The sequence below is a fragment of the Lycium barbarum genome, chromosome 12, assembly GCF_019175385.1.
Source record: "Lycium barbarum isolate Lr01 chromosome 12, ASM1917538v2, whole genome shotgun sequence".
In the NCBI taxonomy this organism is placed as follows: domain Eukaryota; kingdom Viridiplantae; phylum Streptophyta; class Magnoliopsida; order Solanales; family Solanaceae; genus Lycium; species Lycium barbarum.
In genome coordinates this window covers 39,483,053-39,502,301 of record NC_083348.1, presented here as the reverse complement: position 1 = coordinate 39,502,301, position 19,249 = coordinate 39,483,053, and positions in this window count along the sequence as shown.

Below are 19,249 nucleotides of genomic sequence, written 5' to 3'. Positions count from 1 at the left end.
GTGTGGGAAACATTGGGGCATCCACGAGTGGAGTAGTGAGAGACTAATGCAGTTAAAATATCATAAATGTTTCCATAGACTCGATGAGGCATATCAAAAACAAACCAATCCAATGAAGTCGGAAGGGATCTTAATAAATGAGTTTCGGATATCATAGTGAATTACAGAGTATAACCTTTTTGAAGTCGTTCCGAGTGTCAAAACAATTTATCAGACTTAATGGAATATTTAAAACATTGTTTGTTAAGTAATTAGAATGGTAGTCCAAAACATTTCTTTCAAAAATCACTCGAAAGTAAGACTAGAGTACAATAAGGGCAAAACCGGGAATAGCGGGCCCACCTCAGGACAAGCAAGGCGGTGGGCTCAAATTACATATTTTAAGCTTATGGGGTCACCTACAAAGGTTCCACGGACGTTCTATAGCTTTCCAAGTAGTTTAGGGAAAGTTTGCATGATTATCAAGAATACAAACCAAAAGGGCTCAATCTTACTGAAGGAAAAAGCGAGATTTTCAATTGCGAATTCCGATGGGCAGAAAATCTTTCGAGGCCCGAATCCGATTCTAATACACTTAGGCATGCCAAAAGAAGGATCGGGGCAGCTTTACATACCTTTTGAGCTTTTTAAGCCTATCCAAGCTCACTTCCCGTTTCGTCAAAAATCTGCAAATGGTCACATTTACCAATTATGAGTTATGGATGCCATAAATTCAACTTAATGCATACTTGCCTACCGAAATTTCGGCAGCACTTCCCCTATACATATAGCACCCCCGAGAATTCAACTCGGCTCAAAACCATCACAACAACCCAAACAACAACATCAACATCAACAACAAACATTAGAGACACAATATCCTTCAACTAGCCATCATTCTAACAAAGTGACATAACCTTCACTCCAACCTAAATCTTTAAACTAATATCAATGATTTCACATTCATTATCAATCAAGATCATCACAATATAGTTTTAGAAACATTTCATATCGTTTCCTCAAGTTATACTCACGATATACATAATATACAACTTTCCGCCAAAGTCATAACTTATTCAAAACATCTAATCTTTGGCACACATATTCACAACATGTTTCCAACTTCCAAACTCATCAATGATCATCACAATTAACAACCAAATAACTTCATTTTCCTAATGTCGGAAAATCATACTAAAACGACATAAGCTTCTACATTCCATTTCAATACAAACTTATATCATTTTATCTTCATTTACATTGCAAGCATCACAATAACACAACTAACACATTAAACAAAATTAATTCATTAGCATCCTACCAACACCATACCACACGGCCAAACCCCTATATTTCAACTTCAACCAAATTTATTCAACTCTCATTCTCCATATGAATTCCATCATACACACAACTAGAATACAACATAAATTTCAACTCATTTCACTTACACATTAACACACACACACGGCCACATTCTATATTCCATACCAACTTTGCAAACTTCCATTTTTCCATACAATCAACTCATTTCTACATACTACAACACAAACAATACTTCATAACACAATAATAAGGGATAAATTCTTACCTTTTCACTCAATCTTCTTCACTTGAATATAGGGTCAACTTGAAGAAACAAGACTTCTTCCTTCCAAACCAACTACACCAAGTTGCAAAGGGACTTTGAATTAGTGAAAATCCAACAAGGGAAAAAATTTTAGAGCAAGATTTTTGGTGGCTAATTTTTGCCCTCAAACCCGAGAGCTCCTCTTTTTTTTTTTTTTTTTTTTTTTTTGGCTTGTTGTTCTATGCTTCTTGAATTGTCTTAGTGCCTATCCAATTATATACTAGTTGATCACATGACTAGCACATGATCAACTAGGTGGACTTGGGCTAAGACCAAGAGCTTGGCCGGCCACCCCTAGTACATTGGGCCTCATTTTTCATTTCAATTGTTTTGAGCCCAATTACTTATGAATCATATTTTGTAATTCCCGAAACTAATTTCCAAAATTCCAAATTTACCCTTAGCCTTATCCCGCACTTTCACAACAATGCTCTTTCATGCACAACTCCTATGTCAAATAAAAATCAACTATGACCTTATTTCTTACAAGTCAAGATTGTTTTCAAAATTTTCCAACGTGTGAAAACACGGGATATAACATCCTCCCCCCCCCCCCCCTTTAGAACATTCGTCCTCGAATGTTAAATTAATCTTATAGGGTCTGAAAATACTTCGGGGGAGTTTCTGTTTATAGACAGCACATTCGTTATTGAAATGGAATTAAACAAAGATTCGAGATTACCTGTGGGCATAGGGAACAAATGAGGATATTTCTTCTTCATCTCCTCTTCGGCCTCCCAGGTCATTTCTTCCCTATTGTTGTTCCGCCACAGCACCTTAACAGAGGCTACATATTTGTTCTGGAGCTTCCTTACCTGGCGGTCCAAGATAGCTACGGGCTGCTCCTCATAAGATAACTGCTCCGTCACCTGAATATCATTCGCAGGGAATATTCTGGAGGGATCACCAATGCATTTGCGGAGCATAGATACATGGAATACCGGATGTACCGCTTCCAAATCTGATGGCAGATCTAACTCATAGGCGACATTTCCAATTTTTCTAATAATCTGATAAGGCCCAATATAACGCGGACTGAGCTTACCCTTCCTGCCGAACCGCATCATGCCTTTCATAGGCGATACCTTCAGGAATACCCAATCGCCTACCTGGAATTCCAACGGTCGACGCTGTTTATCGGCGTATGACTTCTGTCGGCTCTGGGCTGCTAACAGTCGCTCTCGGATAAGTTTCACCTTATCAACGGCCTGCTGGATCATATCTGGGCCAATTAACTCTGTCTCGCCAATATCAAACCAGCCGATAGGTGACCTGCATTTCCTGCCATACAAGGCCTCGTACGGAGCCATCTGGATGCTGGAATGGTAACTGTTATTATAAGCAAATTCAATCAATGGCATGTGATCATCCCAGCTACCTCTGAAATCAATAACACATGCCCGCAACATATCTTCAAGCGTCTGGATGGTGCGCTCGACCTGTCCGTCACTCTGAGGATGAAAAGCTGTGCTCAGGCTCAGCTGAGTCCCTAATCCTTCCTGAAAAGATCTCCAGAAGTTCGTTGTGAACTGAGCACCTCTGTCAGTGATAATAGATATAGGAACTCCATGAAGTCGCACAATTTCTTTAATATAAAGCCTGGCATAATCCTTAGCGGAATAAGTAGTTCTGACGGGGAGAAAATGGGCTGATTTTGTCAGCCTATCAACAATAACCCAGATGGAATCATACTTCCGTGGAGTGCGAGGCAAACCTGTAATGAAGTCCATATTAATGATCTCCCACTTCCACGTCGGAATTTCCATTTCCTGCAACAGTCCACCCGGTTTCTGATGTTCAATTTTGACCTGCTGACAATTTGGACACTGGGCGACGAACTCTGCGATATCCCGTTTCATACCATCCCACCAGTATAGGCATCTAAGATCATGGTACATCTTCGTAGACCCAGGATGAACAGAATAGCGAGCATAGTGTGCCTCGCCCATAACCTGCTGCCGTAGCCCCGCAATATCAGGTACACACAACCTGCCTCTGTATAGTAAGGTTCCGTCTGGTGTAAACTCGAACGGAGTATTCTCCTTATCATAGGCTGTGTCTCTGTACCGAGCTAAAACAGGATCTTCATATTGATGCCGCCTGATATCTTCCTTAATAGATGATTCAGAAATCCCTCGAACAGAAATCTGTGTACCGCCAGAATTGGCCAGACGAACCCCAAGATTAGCCAACTGATGAATGTCACATACTATCTCTCTCCTGTCTGGCTGTAAATCTGCCAAGCTGCCCATAGATTTCCGGCTGAGTGCATCTGCAACAACATTATCCTTGCCCGGATGATACAAAATATCCACATCATAGTCTTTCAGGAGCTCTAGCCACCTCCGCTGCCGCAAATTAAGCTCCTTCTGCTTAAAAATATACTGGAGACTCTTATGATCTGTATAGATATCAACATGAACGCCATATAGATAATGTCTCCATATCTTCAGGGCATGAATCACCGCTGCAAGCTCCAGATCGTGAGTAGGATAATTTTTTTCATGCTTTTTGAGTTGTCGGGAGGCATAAGCTATAACTCGGCCGTGCTGCATCAATACACAGCCTAACCCCACACCAGAAGCATCACAATAAATAACATACCCGTCTGGTCCCTCGGGAAGAGTCAGAACTGGAGCTGTAGTCAGCTTCTCTTTCAGCAACTGGAAGTTTCGTTCACAAGCATCAGTCCACTGGAACTTGGCTCCCTTCTGGGTTAGCCTTGTCAAAGGCACTGAAATCGAAGCAAACTTTTCCACAAATCTTCTGTAATAGCCTGCTAACCCCAGAAAACTACGTACCTCTGTGGGCGTCGTGGGTCTGGGCCAATTCTTCACGGCCTCAATCTTCTGTGTATCCACCCGGACACCATCAGCTGCAATAATATGCCCCAGAAATGCCACTGAAGCCAGCCAGAATTCACATTTAGAAAATTTTGCATATAATTTCTGATGCCGAAGTACCCCTAATACCGCTCTCAGATGATCTGCGTGCTCTGCCTCGGACCGAGAATAAACCATAATATCATCGATAAATACAATTACGAACATATCCAAGAACGGCCAGAATACCCGATTCATTAGATCCATGAATACCGTAGGAGCATTAGTTAACCCAAATGACATAACTCTGAATTCATAATGCCCATATCTGGTCCGGAATGCTGTCTTAGGAATATCGGCCTCTCGTACCCGTACCTTGTGATAGCCTGACCGAAGGTCTATCTTCGAAAAATATTTGGCGCCCTGCAACTGATCAAACAAATCGTCAATTCTGGGGAGGGGGTATTTATTCTTTATAGTTACCTTATTCAGCTGCCGATAATCAATACACATACGCAGCGACCCGTCTTTCTTACGCACAAATAATACCGGGGCTCCCCAAGGCGAAGTACTGGGTCTAATGAAGCCTTTTTCTAACAGATCCTTCAACTGCTCTTTCAGTTCTTTCAATTCTGCCGGTGCCATTCTGTACGGGGGGATAGATATAGGTTGAGTATCTGGAAGCAAACCAATAGTAAAATCTATCTCCCGCTCTGGAGGAAGGCCTGGAAGCTCATCTGGGAACACATCTGGAAATTCATTAACCACGGGAACTGACTGAAGAGTCGGCGTTTCTGCTATCAAGTCTTGTACCCGAACCAGATGATAAATATAACCCTTTCTGATCATTTTCTTCGCCTTAAGGTATGAAATAAACTTACCTTTCGGCGATGCTGTATTACCGACCCACTCTATAACTGGCTCCCCAGGAAACTGGAAACGAACTACCTTATTTTGGCAGTCAACATTAGCATAACAGGAAGCTAGCCAGTCCATACCCATAATAACATCGAACTCGATCATATCTAACTCCACCAGATCTGCCTTAGTATCTCGGCCGCATATAATTACAGAACAGTCTTTATATACCTGTTTCGCTACAATAAAGTCCCCAATCGGTGTGGCTACCTCAAATGGCTCTATAGGTTCAAATGTTATACCAATTTTACCAGCAACAAGAGGCGAAATATATGACAGGGTCGAACCTGGATCAATTAATGCATACACAGACCGTGAGAAAACCAATAATGTACCTGTAACGACATTAGGCGATGCCTCCTGATCCTGGCGGCTGGCCAAAGCGTAAATGCGGTTCGAAGGACCGCTAGTACTAGAAGCTCCACCACGACCTCTGCCGCGACCCGCCGGTGCTGATGTACCCGGCCCTGCAGGGCGCATAGCCACTGATGAAGATGACGACCCGGCGGCGGATCCGGTAGGCTGCGCTGCACCACCTGAACTACCCTTATACGGGCAATCTCTCACAGAATGGCCCTGACGGCCACAAGAAAAACATGCACCGGTTGCTCTGTAGCACTCTCCCGGATGGTATCTGCCACAATAAGAACACTGAGGCCTAGGTGGCCTCGTCTGACCAGAACCCCTATCTGTCCGCGAACCTGAAGCCCTGGAGCTCTGGCCTGCTCCTGAATAACCTGGGCCATCAAATCTGCGACCTGTAGGCTGTGGAGGTGCGCTCTGTGCCGGCTGGGATGGATATCTGCTAGGCTGCTGCGGCTGCTGAGGCTGTCTGCCCCGGAAATCTCCAGAATACCCGGATGATCTGGCCCTCTTGGGCTGTCTCCGATCCTGACTCCTATCAGGCTGATGACCCCTGTGCCGGTCCTCCATGCCCTGGGCGTGCGCCTGAATCCGGGCAATATCCATATCGGGCTGAGCGGCCAATACCAAGCAACTGTCGACAAAATACCGGTCCAGCCCCATAATATACCTGTGCATCCTGTCAGCCATAGTAGATACCACAGCAGGTGCGTATCGGGCCAATGAGTCGACTGTACTCTCGGACGCTGCGGCCCCTCTGTCTCAGCAATAAGAATCTGTCAGCTCTGGCCCGCCGTAACTCTGGAGGCAGAAAATGGCTAAGAAAAGCCTCAAAAAACTCATCCCAGACTGCTGGCGGAGCGCCGTCGCCTCTGGCCAACTCCCAAGACTCGTACCAATTAGCTGCTACATCATACAACCGGTACGAAGCCAACTCGACTGACTCTGTCGCAGAAGCCTTAATCAAATGTAAGGTGCGCCGCATCTTCCTGATAAACTCCTCAGGATCCTCCTCGGGCTTTGTCCCGAAGAACTCTGGAGGGCCACAAGTCAAGAACTCACGAGCTCTCGAACTGTCACGCCTATATGCTCGGTCACCTCCCAATCCGTGCCCCTGAACCTGTCCCGCCACAAGTCTGGTCAATAGCTGGACTGCCTCTCTCATAGTCTGATCCTCAGTCCCTGGCCGTGGAGCTGGAGGCTCAGGTACTGGAATCTCGGGAGCTGGCGGTGGAGCCGCCCCTCGACCTGCAGCTGCTGCTGCTCCAATCTCCTCTACGTGTGGCGGTGTGGAAGAGCCCTCTGCCGGGGGCAAAATATCAGGAGCAATATTTGCATGGGCCCTGGTAACTCTCTGGGCCCGACTAGTCTCTCCCACAGCTGCTGCATTGGCCTTTTGGGCCGCTGTCGCCTTTTTTGGAGGCATAACTGCAAAGGTAACAATTCGTTAGGGAGGAGTCATCCTGATAACACAGGTCTATCGCACGATCTAAGACAGAAAGAAGGGTAGTATCCTAAATGCCCTGTAGCCTCCTGTTTATAGGTGTGGTGCACAACACACCGATAAACAAGACTCTACTAGACACGGTCTGTAGACATTCCGAGGACGAACCGCTCTGATACCACTTTTGTCACGACCCAACCCCGTAGGCCATGACTAGTGCCCGATCTGGGCACTCAAACGCATTCTAGTATATGGCAGAAGCCGACAAGGCTTTATTTCAAATTTAGATAATTTCCAGAAAAATTTCGGCAGAGTTTCCTTTGTTTTACTGACTATTCCATATACCCTGCGCGCAGAAAATACCAACAAAGGCCACACAGGGCCAACAAAGCAACATTTAAATATATGCGGACCGGCCGCCGCGGCGAATGGGATCGCCCAAACACAACATAAGCACACATCTGTACAGAAAGACCCCAACCCATACACATGTCCACAGACCTCTAAACAGACCGACAGAATCATATGACGGGACAGGGCCCCGCCGTACCCATGAACGAGAATATACATATATAGAAGTGGCAGACTGTACCAAAAGATGGCTCTGAATAAAAGAGCGCTCCAAATGGCAGAAAAGATATCCTAGACGGACGGATCCGCAAACCTGTCGTCGGTACCAGCGCGGCATGAAAACGCAGCCCCCGAAGAAAGGGGGTCAGTACGAAATATGTACTGAATATGTAAAGCCTGAATTACAGAAACAGAGTCATAACTGGTACAGAACGTACAGAAAGCGAGCAGAAAATCCAAAGTATCAAATACATATTTTCAAAACATGCAGAGTGTATACAGAAACATATGTCATATCAAATCCGGCCCCTGCCAAGGGACTCGGCAGATAGAACGTGGCCACCCTCCCGACGCTGGTGCCACAACACAGAAGAATCAGAATGGGGCATAACCCCGTCACATAATATATCATATCAGATGGCCATAGCAAATCATATCAGAACAAGCGTACATGGCACAACATACTCCACAAACCCATGTACGCGTATACCTGCCCCCTCACATCGAGGCACGGCGAACAATGCAAAGGATCACGCTTGACAACATATCCTGGCCCGGGCTCAGTGTGGGAAACATTGGGGCATCCACGAGTGGAGTAGTGAGAGACTAATGCAGTTAAAATATCATAAATGTTTCCATAGACTCGATGAGGCATATCAAAAACAAACCAATCCAATGAAGTCGGAAGGGATCTTAATAAATGAGTTTCGGATATCATAGTGAATTACAGAGTATAACCTTTTTGAAGTCGTTCCGAGTGTCAAAACAATTTATCAGACTTAATGGAATATTTAAAACATTGTTTGTTAAGTAATTAGAATGGTAGTCCAAAACATTTCTTTCAAAAATCACTCGAAAGTAAGACTAGAGTACAATAAGGGCAAAACCGGGAATAGCGGGCCCACCTCAGGACAAGCAAGGCGGTGGGCTCAAATTACATATTTTAAGCTTATGGGGTCACCTACAAAGGTTCCACGGACGTTCTATAGCTTTCCAAGTAGTTTAGGGAAAGTTTGCATGATTATCAAGAATACAAACCAAAAGGGCTCAATCTTACTGAAGGAAAAAGCGAGATTTTCAATTGCGAATTCCGATGGGCAGAAAATCTTTCGAGGCCCGAATCCGATTCTAATACACTTAGGCATGCCAAAAGAAGGATCGGGGCAGCTTTACATACCTTTTGAGCTTTTTAAGCCTATCCAAGCTCACTTCCCGTTTCGTCAAAAATCTGCAAATGGTCACATTTACCAATTATGAGTTATGGATGCCATAAATTCAACTTAATGCATACTTGCCTACCGAAATTTCGGCAGCACTTCCCCTATACATATAGCACCCCCGAGAATTCAACTCGGCTCAAAACCATCACAACAACCCAAACAACAACATCAACATCAACAACAAACATTAGAGACACAATATCCTTCAACTAGCCATCATTCTAACAAAGTGACATAACCTTCACTCCAACCTAAATCTTTAAACTAATATCAATGATTTCACATTCATTATCAATCAAGATCATCACAATATAGTTTTAGAAACATTTCATATCGTTTCCTCAAGTTATACTCACGATATACATAATATACAACTTTCCGCCAAAGTCATAACTTATTCAAAACATCTAATCTTTGGCACACATATTCACAACATGTTTCCAACTTCCAAACTCATCAATGATCATCACAATTAACAACCAAATAACTTCATTTTCCTAATGTCGGAAAATCATACTAAAACGACATAAGCTTCTACATTCCATTTCAATACAAACTTATATCATTTTATCTTCATTTACATTGCAAGCATCACAATAACACAACTAACACATTAAACAAAATTAATTCATTAGCATCCTACCAACACCATACCACACGGCCAAACCCCTATATTTCAACTTCAACCAAATTTATTCAACTCTCATTCTCCATATGAATTCCATCATACACACAACTAGAATACAACATAAATTTCAACTCATTTCACTTACACATTAACACACACACACGGCCACATTCTATATTCCATACCAACTTTGCAAACTTCCATTTTTCCATACAATCAACTCATTTCTACATACTACAACACAAACAATACTTCATAACACAATAATAAGGGATAAATTCTTACCTTTTCACTCAATCTTCTTCACTTGAATATAGAGTCAACTTGAAGAAACAAGACTTCTTCCTTCCAAACCAACTACACCAAGTTGCAAAGGGACTTTGAATTAGTGAAAATCCAACAAGGGAAAAAATTTTAGAGCAAGATTTTTGGTGGCTAATTTTTGCCCTCAAACCCGAGAGCTCCTCTTTTTTTTTTTTTTTTTTTTTTTGGCTTGTTGTTCTATGCTTCTTGAATTGTCTTAGTGCCTATCCAATTATATACTAGTTGATCACATGACTAGCACATGATCAACTAGGTGGACTTGGGCCAAGACCAAGAGCTTGGCCGGCCACCCCTAGTACATTGGGCCTCATTTTTCATTTCAATTGTTTTGAGCCCAATTACTTATGAATCATATTTTGTAATTCCCGAAACTAATTTCCAAAATTCCAAATTTACCCTTAGCCTTATCCCGCACTTTCACAACAATGCTCTTTCATGCACAACTCCTATGTCAAATAAAAATCAACTATGACCTTATTTCTTACAAGTCAAGATTGTTTTCAAATTTTTCCAACGTGTGAAAACACGGGATATAACATGGCCGGCACCCGACACTCGAAGGACCGAGCGAACCAACTGTGATATCTGAACTCTGTAACATAAATCAAAGGCCGACTAGGCCGCTGAATAGTAATTGTAAGAAGTATATCATGACAACATGTAAGCAGAAAAGGCCCATCAACACATATATGCATAACTAGGGCCGGCAAGGCCACAACCAAGAAAGATGACTATCCAAAAGGCCGGCAAGGCCAAACAAAACACCTGTCCACTGACTAATAGTCTGTAAGCCTCTAAGAGTATTAATATACATCAACTGGTCGGGACAACGCCCCGACGTACCCATAGCCATACTCATAATATATATACATACATGTATTCCTACTTAAGACTCTGACCAACAACTCCGAAGAAATGGAGTGCAACAACCAACCGCTGAACATCTGGTCCCCTACCGGGGTGGCACACTAATCTGTCTATCTGTACCTGTAGGCATGATTACAGCGCACAAAAGGGGCGTCAGTACGAAAGATGTACCATGTATATAAGGCGGTAAGCATAAACATAACATACACTTAAGAGATATAGATGACATAAGAAGAGGTACAGAGAGACAACCTGAAACTTAGAACAAAGCCACTGTGGGCACCCATAACTGTGATATGAATGTAAATACTTGCTCGTAAAATCATTCCTCACTGTGGAGGCATCTATCATAGCATATAATAATAAATCCCTCTGTGGGGTGAGCTCATTATCATCTCCGCCCAACTGATCAGTTGTATAAACAGCTACGTGCCTACCCGGTCGTCTATGACACGGCGCGGTAATGAAAGAAATACATCTAGGTGCACATGCCTGCCCGACCAACTATGGCGCGGCTCGATAATGAAAATAAATACACACACACACACACACACACACACACACACACACACACACACATATATATATATATATATATATATATATATATATATATATATATATATATATATATATATATATATATACAGAGAGAGAGAGAGAGAGAGAGAGAGAGAGTTATGTGAGGCCCGTGCTAAGCCCGAGCCCAAACTCAAGATATAAAAGTAGATATTTTAATTAAAGAAATATAATTTGTGTTAGTACAAGTGTACAACAACAACAACAACAACGATATACCCATTGTAGTCCCACAAGTGGGTAATTACGTTAGTAATAATTAAATTTCATATAAGTATATTATCAATATATGAAAGAAAAACTTTCATTCCACTCCTTTAATATTTTAACTTCCATTTTGATGAAATTATTTACTTCAAATTAAATGCGGAGCCAGAATTTGACATTTATAAGTAAGTTATGCATCCTAATTTTCTGAAGTTATTTAGTTCTAAATAAATAATCTATACATAGTTAATTAACTTTTAAGACAAATACATAATTTAACTAGTGCAGCGGATGGAGCTGCTCCTCCCTTAATTAGGGATTATGGGTTCGAACATGGATATGGAAAAAATATTTGGAGGGAGCGCTTCCCCCGAATGGGCGTGATACATTGCGAATTATCTGGATTAATTGGGCTCAAATGCGGACATCGAGCACCAAACAGAAAACCAAAGAACATGAAAAATGAGGTAGGAGGTTCGATAGCTTTTGAAAAGTAGACCTTAAAAACAAAAAAAAAAAATTTGAATTAAATAAATAAGATTAGGACCTAAAAGTAATTAATTAAAAAGTTTTAATTTTTTTTTGAAATTCTTGTGAGGACTACAAAAGTCCCTAAGTTTTCCCTTATATATAGTAGTAATATATATATATATATATATATATATATATATATATATATATATATATGTATGTATATGAGAAAATAGTTAGATGCCCCCTCCACGTTTGGTCGGTTTAATTATGACGCACCCAACCTTTGCGGGCGTCCTATTCCCCCCGGAGCATTTTAAAAGTGGAATAATTTGCCCCTGAATGCTGAGGTGGCAAAGAGAGTGCATTTCACTCTCTCAAAGAGAGTGAGACACAAAAATAGTTTATAAAAACTGTATTTTTATTTATTTTCTGATTTGTTTATATCTTTCTCTTCTTTCTTCTTCTCTTCAACAGGTCACTGGATTTTGGTTGCCGGAACAATTTCCACCGGCAAACTCCATTTTTTCTCATAACAACAAATAAGATCAAAACGACCCATCAATCTAAATGCCAACATTAAATAAAATAAAAATCAAATCAAGAATTTAGCTAGATAAGAAAACTTCATATCATGAACACCCATAACAAACCTGCAAATTTGAGTAAAACTAGACGAATCTCTACACTAATTGCTATAAAACAGATCAGATCTTGAAGTAAGGAAGGAAATTGTGACATGAAAAAAAAATTAAAAAAAAATGGAATAATCCGGCGACCTCCGTCATCTCCCTCTTCAACTCCGACGACTTTCATTTTTTAATTTAAGCTAGTGCAAAGTTTTCTCAATGAACCAATACTTTGTCTATTGATTTTTGGTAGCCTTTGAATAATGAGTTTCTATTTTTCTTCAATTTGGAGCTCTAAAATTGTTTAATGGTGGAAGTATGTTAGAAATAAGAACAATTAGGGACAATGGGTTTCTAATTTTCTTCAATTTGGAGCTCTAAAATTGTTTAATGCTGGAAAAATGGTGGAAGTATGTTAGAAAGAAGAACAATTAGGGAAAATGGATTTCTATTTTTCTTCAATTTGGAGTTCTAAAATTGTTTAATGGTGGAAGTATGTTAGAAAGAAGAACAATTAAGGAAAATTAGTAAAAAAAATGGATTTAAATGAAAAATACACGTGTTAAATGCTGGTTGGCGCGTGTATTTCACTGCATACTTCAAATTTGGGTATATCGTTTCAGGGGGCAAATTCTTTCACTTTTAAAATGATCAGGAAGGTAATAGGATGCTCGCAAAGGTTGGGTGTGTCATAATTAAACCAGTCAAACGTTCAGGGGGCATCTGACTATTTTCTCTCTATATATAAGTACAATGCAAAACTGACCTCAGAAGGAACATCATAGGAAGAGTCGGGGTGACCTATCGTCGTTATCCTCCGACTATCGTTATTGTCGCTACGTTCCGTATTCTTTAGAATCAGAAAGCACAAATACAGAGAACATGAGAGCTAGGTGGTATGATTAACATTCGATATAGATTACATCCGAAGTAGGACTCAATTCAAATAGAATGCAGTATCTTTGGCTCAATTCAACAATCAATATGCTATAACGAACATCTTTCTTCAATCAACAAATCAATGGAGTAAAGAATATAAGGTACACTTGGTACGGATTACACTTGTAGACAATAAAATTCGCGTCGAGAAAATAATAATCAAGACAGGAAAATATCGCAACAATCTTTGTATTTGATTTCAGAATATGAGTGTTATAATCTCTATGATTCCTCTGATTCGTCTTTTCAACAATAAATTCAAGGGCTTTTGAGCTTGATCTTGAACTTGATGGATTTAATTTTGACTTGGACTTGAATTCAAGGGCTTTTGAGCTTGATCTTGAATCTGCATCTTGATCTCTAGAACTTCTAGAGAAATACTTGAATGCTTGAATGCTTTTATCTTGTAGAGAAATCTGCAGCGTTTGATCCACGAGCTCTCTCTTGCTTCTTGTTAGAACTTCTGTCCCCTCTTCTGAATTATGAGACCCCTATTTATAGTTGTAGGATGGAGGAGTTGTGATAAGGATAGGCTTCTTTCGACCAATCAGATTTAAGCTGACATGTCGATATTTGATTGGCCGGAACATATCATTTGTACATGTGACACATCTTTATTGGCCTTTGATTTGACTAGGCATGCTGTATCATTTTGACACGTGTCATGACCCTATAGGCTTCTTTGTTTGACTTGGCGTGCCACGTCATTTGACACGTGGCACTAAAGTGGGCTTCTAGGAAGATGGCATCTTGGGCTCATTATTTATAGCTCAAATTAATGGATTCGCCCAATAGAAATCGGACCTTTAATTAAATCCATATTTATTGGACTTAAATAATTAACCCAATTATATTAATCCGTAATATTTATTTGGACTAATATATCTTGAATTTACTATAATCCGAATTTCTTACGGATTTAAATTCAATAAAATTTTGTTATCTACAAATGCCCCCTACTTCAAGACTGGTCAGAGTATAAAATCATTAGATTTTTCGGAGACTAGTTTTGAAGTATCTGTGGAGTATTGAATTGACAACTTCGAATACCCCTATGTGAACAATTGTATCTGAGTTTAATTGCATGCATTTTCCCTTTTTGTCCTTTTGCAAATAATTTTCCAGTGAATTGCATGCATTTCAACTTTTTGTATTTTAATTGCATGCATTTTATTTTTGGGCCTATACTCACGTAAGGCATCTTCACCAAGCAAAAAAAAAAAAAAAAAAACGCATGCAATTTTGGTTGGTCCCATGTGTTCCTTTTTGACTCAAATTGAAAGACCCATTTTTTCTTCCACACATTTGCATTGGACAGGGATTTAGTCATTCACACCTTCTGAGACTCTATATCCGAATTGTCCTTGGATTAGGAGTATTCAGGTCATTCCCCATCTATAAATTGGAGCACTTTTCTTCATTATTTTGACATTCAGCATTCTTGATTCACGGTGGGTATAATTTCTTCTCTCTCTCTTTTTTTTTTTTTTTTTTTTTACGTGTTTTCTTTTGTGTCTTTCTTTCCTTTTTTTTTTTTTTTTGTCCAAACGACAATGATGAGTTCTTGTTCAAGAGAATGACCCATGCATGAAGAAGGTAATATTGAGGCGCAAAGAGATGGATTCTCGTCCCCGCCCTAAGAACGGTAAGGTAATCTTACGGCGCAAAGGGATGGTTACTCGTCCCCGCCCTAAGAACGGTAAGGTAATCTTACGGCGCAAAGGTATGGTTACTCGTCCCCGCCCTAAGAACGGTCAGGTAGTCTTACAGCGCACAGGGATGGATACTCGTCCCCGCCCTAAGAGCGGTAAGGTAGTCTTACGGCGCAAAGGGATGGTTACTCGTCCCCGCCCTAAGAACGGTAAGGTAGTCTTACGACGCAAAGGGATGGTTACTCGTCTCTGCCCTAAGAACGGTAAGGTAATCTTACGGCGCACAGGGATGGACACTCATCCCCGCCCTAAGAACGGTAAGGTAATCTTACGGCGCAAAGGGATGGATACTCGTCGCCGCCTTAAGAATTTAGGGAGTTCATTTGTCAAGGTCTTTGTACCTATGGATATACGTCCAAGTCTGCTACTAATAACTTCTCTTGTCCTTTGCAGCTTGAAGAGATGGTTTACTTCATGCAGTACACTTCCCCATCCACCAAACAAAGGTATATTGTAGTTGAGACTGAAGATGGCGCGGACCAAACTAGATTCTTGATTCATACCGTACTAGCTAGGCGATATGCTAGTTCGTGGCCTTCTTTGAGGAATCCGCTTCATATGGCAAATTGGACGTCGGAGAAAACCTAAAATTCTAATTGATCATCCAAGATGTGGTCACTCCAAGCACCAAACCATCATCATGCCAACATTGCGTCCGCGCTACCATGCTTAGCTCGTCGTATAATTCAAGGAGAGATACGCTGGGGAGACACCGTAACGATTTAGGGAGAGTATCGTCGCATTCCAGGGTATTGGGAATGGGCTAAAGATATACTTCTGAGGAGTCAAGAATCTTGGGTACGGCTCAGATTTATGATGCGGTTTACGCTTCACTTTTTACTTACGATCGCAATTCAGATATTCTGCAAGCATTTTGTGAAGCTTGGTGCCCCAAGACGAATACACTGCTTACATCTGTTGGCGAATTATCCATTTCCCTTTGGGACTTACATGTTCTTGGAGGCTTACCTATTTGGGGTTCTCTTTATGAAGAAGTGGTTCCTGAGGCCAAGGAACTTACAGGATTAGACCAAAGAAGAACAAGATATGTTTCTCGAGCTTGTGAATATTTGTTCGCAGCCTTCCATCATCTCCGGGGTGTCGACCAAGAAGTCTCATTGAGCAAGTGGATAAAATTTTGGTGCAAGAAACCTTTAAGGTATGAACCTGCTCCACCAAGGAAGGAAAAGAAATCTGCTCGTCTCAAATCGACACATAATCCTACTGGGACTTTACCCGATATGACAACATGGTCAAACACGGAAGACGCAGTATTTTCCAAGCTTAGGGTGACGTATGACAAAAGAGACGATACATATTTGACAGCTTTCTTGTCCTGTTGGTTGTGCTCTTTCGTCTTCCCAAATAAGAAAGGTGATTTCATTCGTCTAGGGACTTTCAAGATGGCAAGCATGATGGCAAAATCGCGATTTGACAAAAGTGACGCGAGAAGACGCATTCATATTGGGGAAAGCGCGATTTGGACATCAACCATGCTAAATAATTCTCACCTTTACTATTATGTAGATGGTGGTAGAGCGCCAGAGCTGGAGTCAAGTTATTTTATGAATATCCGTTTTAACTATCTCCCTCTGAGGTGCGATAATTCATTCATCATTGAGCCATATAGTCCACATCGCTTCAGTCGTCAATTTGGGTTTTATCAAAACAAGCCTGGTATTTTGGGGAATGATGTCCGCGATGTATTTTTAGACGAAGGGCTCATGTTTTGGAGGATTTGCATGATGGATCGATCTATGTCACAAGCAGTTTTTCCTTCAATCACTTCCAGTGTAAAGAAACTCTCTTCAGCTGACTACCAGACCTGGTGGAAGAAGATGCACGGGGATTTCCTTGACAAACACCTGCAGACTTTAATGAATATTGTTGGGCCAATTGCTACCGCACTCTTGGAAGAATCAGATGAAGTATGTGCAAATGAAGTCCCCAATACTAACATCCTGATAACAACGAGGTTAGGAAGATCCCAAATTTATAATTAAAATATAAGAAGTGTGGAAGCAAATATAGAAAAGAATCTAAAAACTAGAAAATAAAAGATATGGGAAATTCGAAGGAACAATCCACGAATTTCCAAGAACGTTAGTTCTAAAGTCTTGACAAGATCCAAGTAACAACGTATAGATTTATAGGAAGAAATCTAACGCCTTTACTTGAGATAACAAATCAAAAACAGTAGATTAGGATCCTGACCGCTTTGTGAGTAACTTAAGATAACAATTAGTATTTAGAACTAACCGCCTTCGAAAGAATACCAAAAAGAAATCAAAGATATCAAGGAAGAAATTATCTTACTACCTTGAACTAGGAACTAGTTAGGTTGAAAGATAAATCCTAAAGTAATGCCACAAAGGTTCAAAAGAACTCTCAATAAAATATATTCTTCAAAATCTGATTTACAATGGATGACAATCACCCCTATATATAGTTGTAAAGGAAGGAACTAGTCAAATTAGAAATAAATGGGAATTATCTTCCCTAGAAACATAGAAGACTTCCCACACTAGGACCAATGTAGTCAAGATAGATTAAAACAACCTAGAAGACTACCCACACTTGGACCAATGCAAGTCAACATAGATTAAAACAACAATTAATTATTTATTCTAGAAACTAATTTGGGCCAATTTGGGCTGCTGGAAACTTCTTCTTTTGGGGCTGATTTGGGCCTCATTTCATCTCACTTTGGACTTTAATTTGGGCCTCCAAATGCCATCACAAGACAATTTTTTTAATTGCTAATTGAAGCCCGTTGATCTTGACATAACATTTCATTGTCCTTCAATGGAGTTGAGCTTCCATGGCTGCTATCATTCTCCCCCTCTTAAAGAAGATTCGTCTCGAATCTTGGTGGTGACCTTATTTTCTATTTAGTGCATTTGAGCCTTCATGGTTGCTATCATTCTTCCTCTCTTAAAGATTATTCTCGTCCTTGAATCTTGATATTTTCCTGCAACCAACATGATAATCACAATAAGTAGAAAAACACAACAACCACTTGGTATGAGTAACACAAGGTAGTGACCATGAAACCATTTAATCCACTTATTATTTTTATGCACAAACACTCCTTTTAAAAGTCCAAGTATAACATCAGCTAACAGGAAAATGTAATCACCAACACAAGCACTAAAAACACAATTCATAAGCTCTTTAAATTGCAGAGGGTCATTAGCTAGACCAAAAGCGTATGAATACAAGGAAAACATACCATATTTGCTCTTGCTAAATAATTTAACCTCACCATTAGATATACCATAATCAAGATATGGACCAAAAGTAATTTCCTCAAGAAGTGGCTTGGAATAAACCTGCAAAAAAGGATTGACGAAACAAGATAAAGATATTGTGAAATTAGCAATGTGTGAGCACTTATCCTTTTCCACAATTGAGTGACTATATCCTGCATTTAGCTCAACTTCCTTAATATCTAAGACACCAAAAGCTTCATGTGTCTCATTATCTTCATTGGGAATTTCACCATCTTTTCTTCCTTCATTGGTATCCCAAAGTGGACAAAAATAAACTGCAAACTCATCTTTATTATCATCCCACAATGGGTTATCACACAATTTAAAACCTTGACTAATGAGATTAGTCATATCCCCTTCCATTGCTACAACTAAAAGATTACTAGCATAGTGCACATTAGACATGAATGAGTTCTCATCAACAACTGCATCACTAGAGTCAAATAAAGAATGACCTAAACAAGGAGAATAACTCTCATCCATAGGTGATGAAACAACAGATTCAAAAATTGAATTATCACAACTCTTACCTACAATTCCTTCACATTCAATGGCTTTTAAAGCACATAAAGTATTAGGTTTAGCCATTTTACCACAAGTTGCTTTCTTAAAGGATCCTCTACCTTGGTCTACACGTGATGTAGCACTTGAAAATTTTGCAGAATCGTCTTGGCA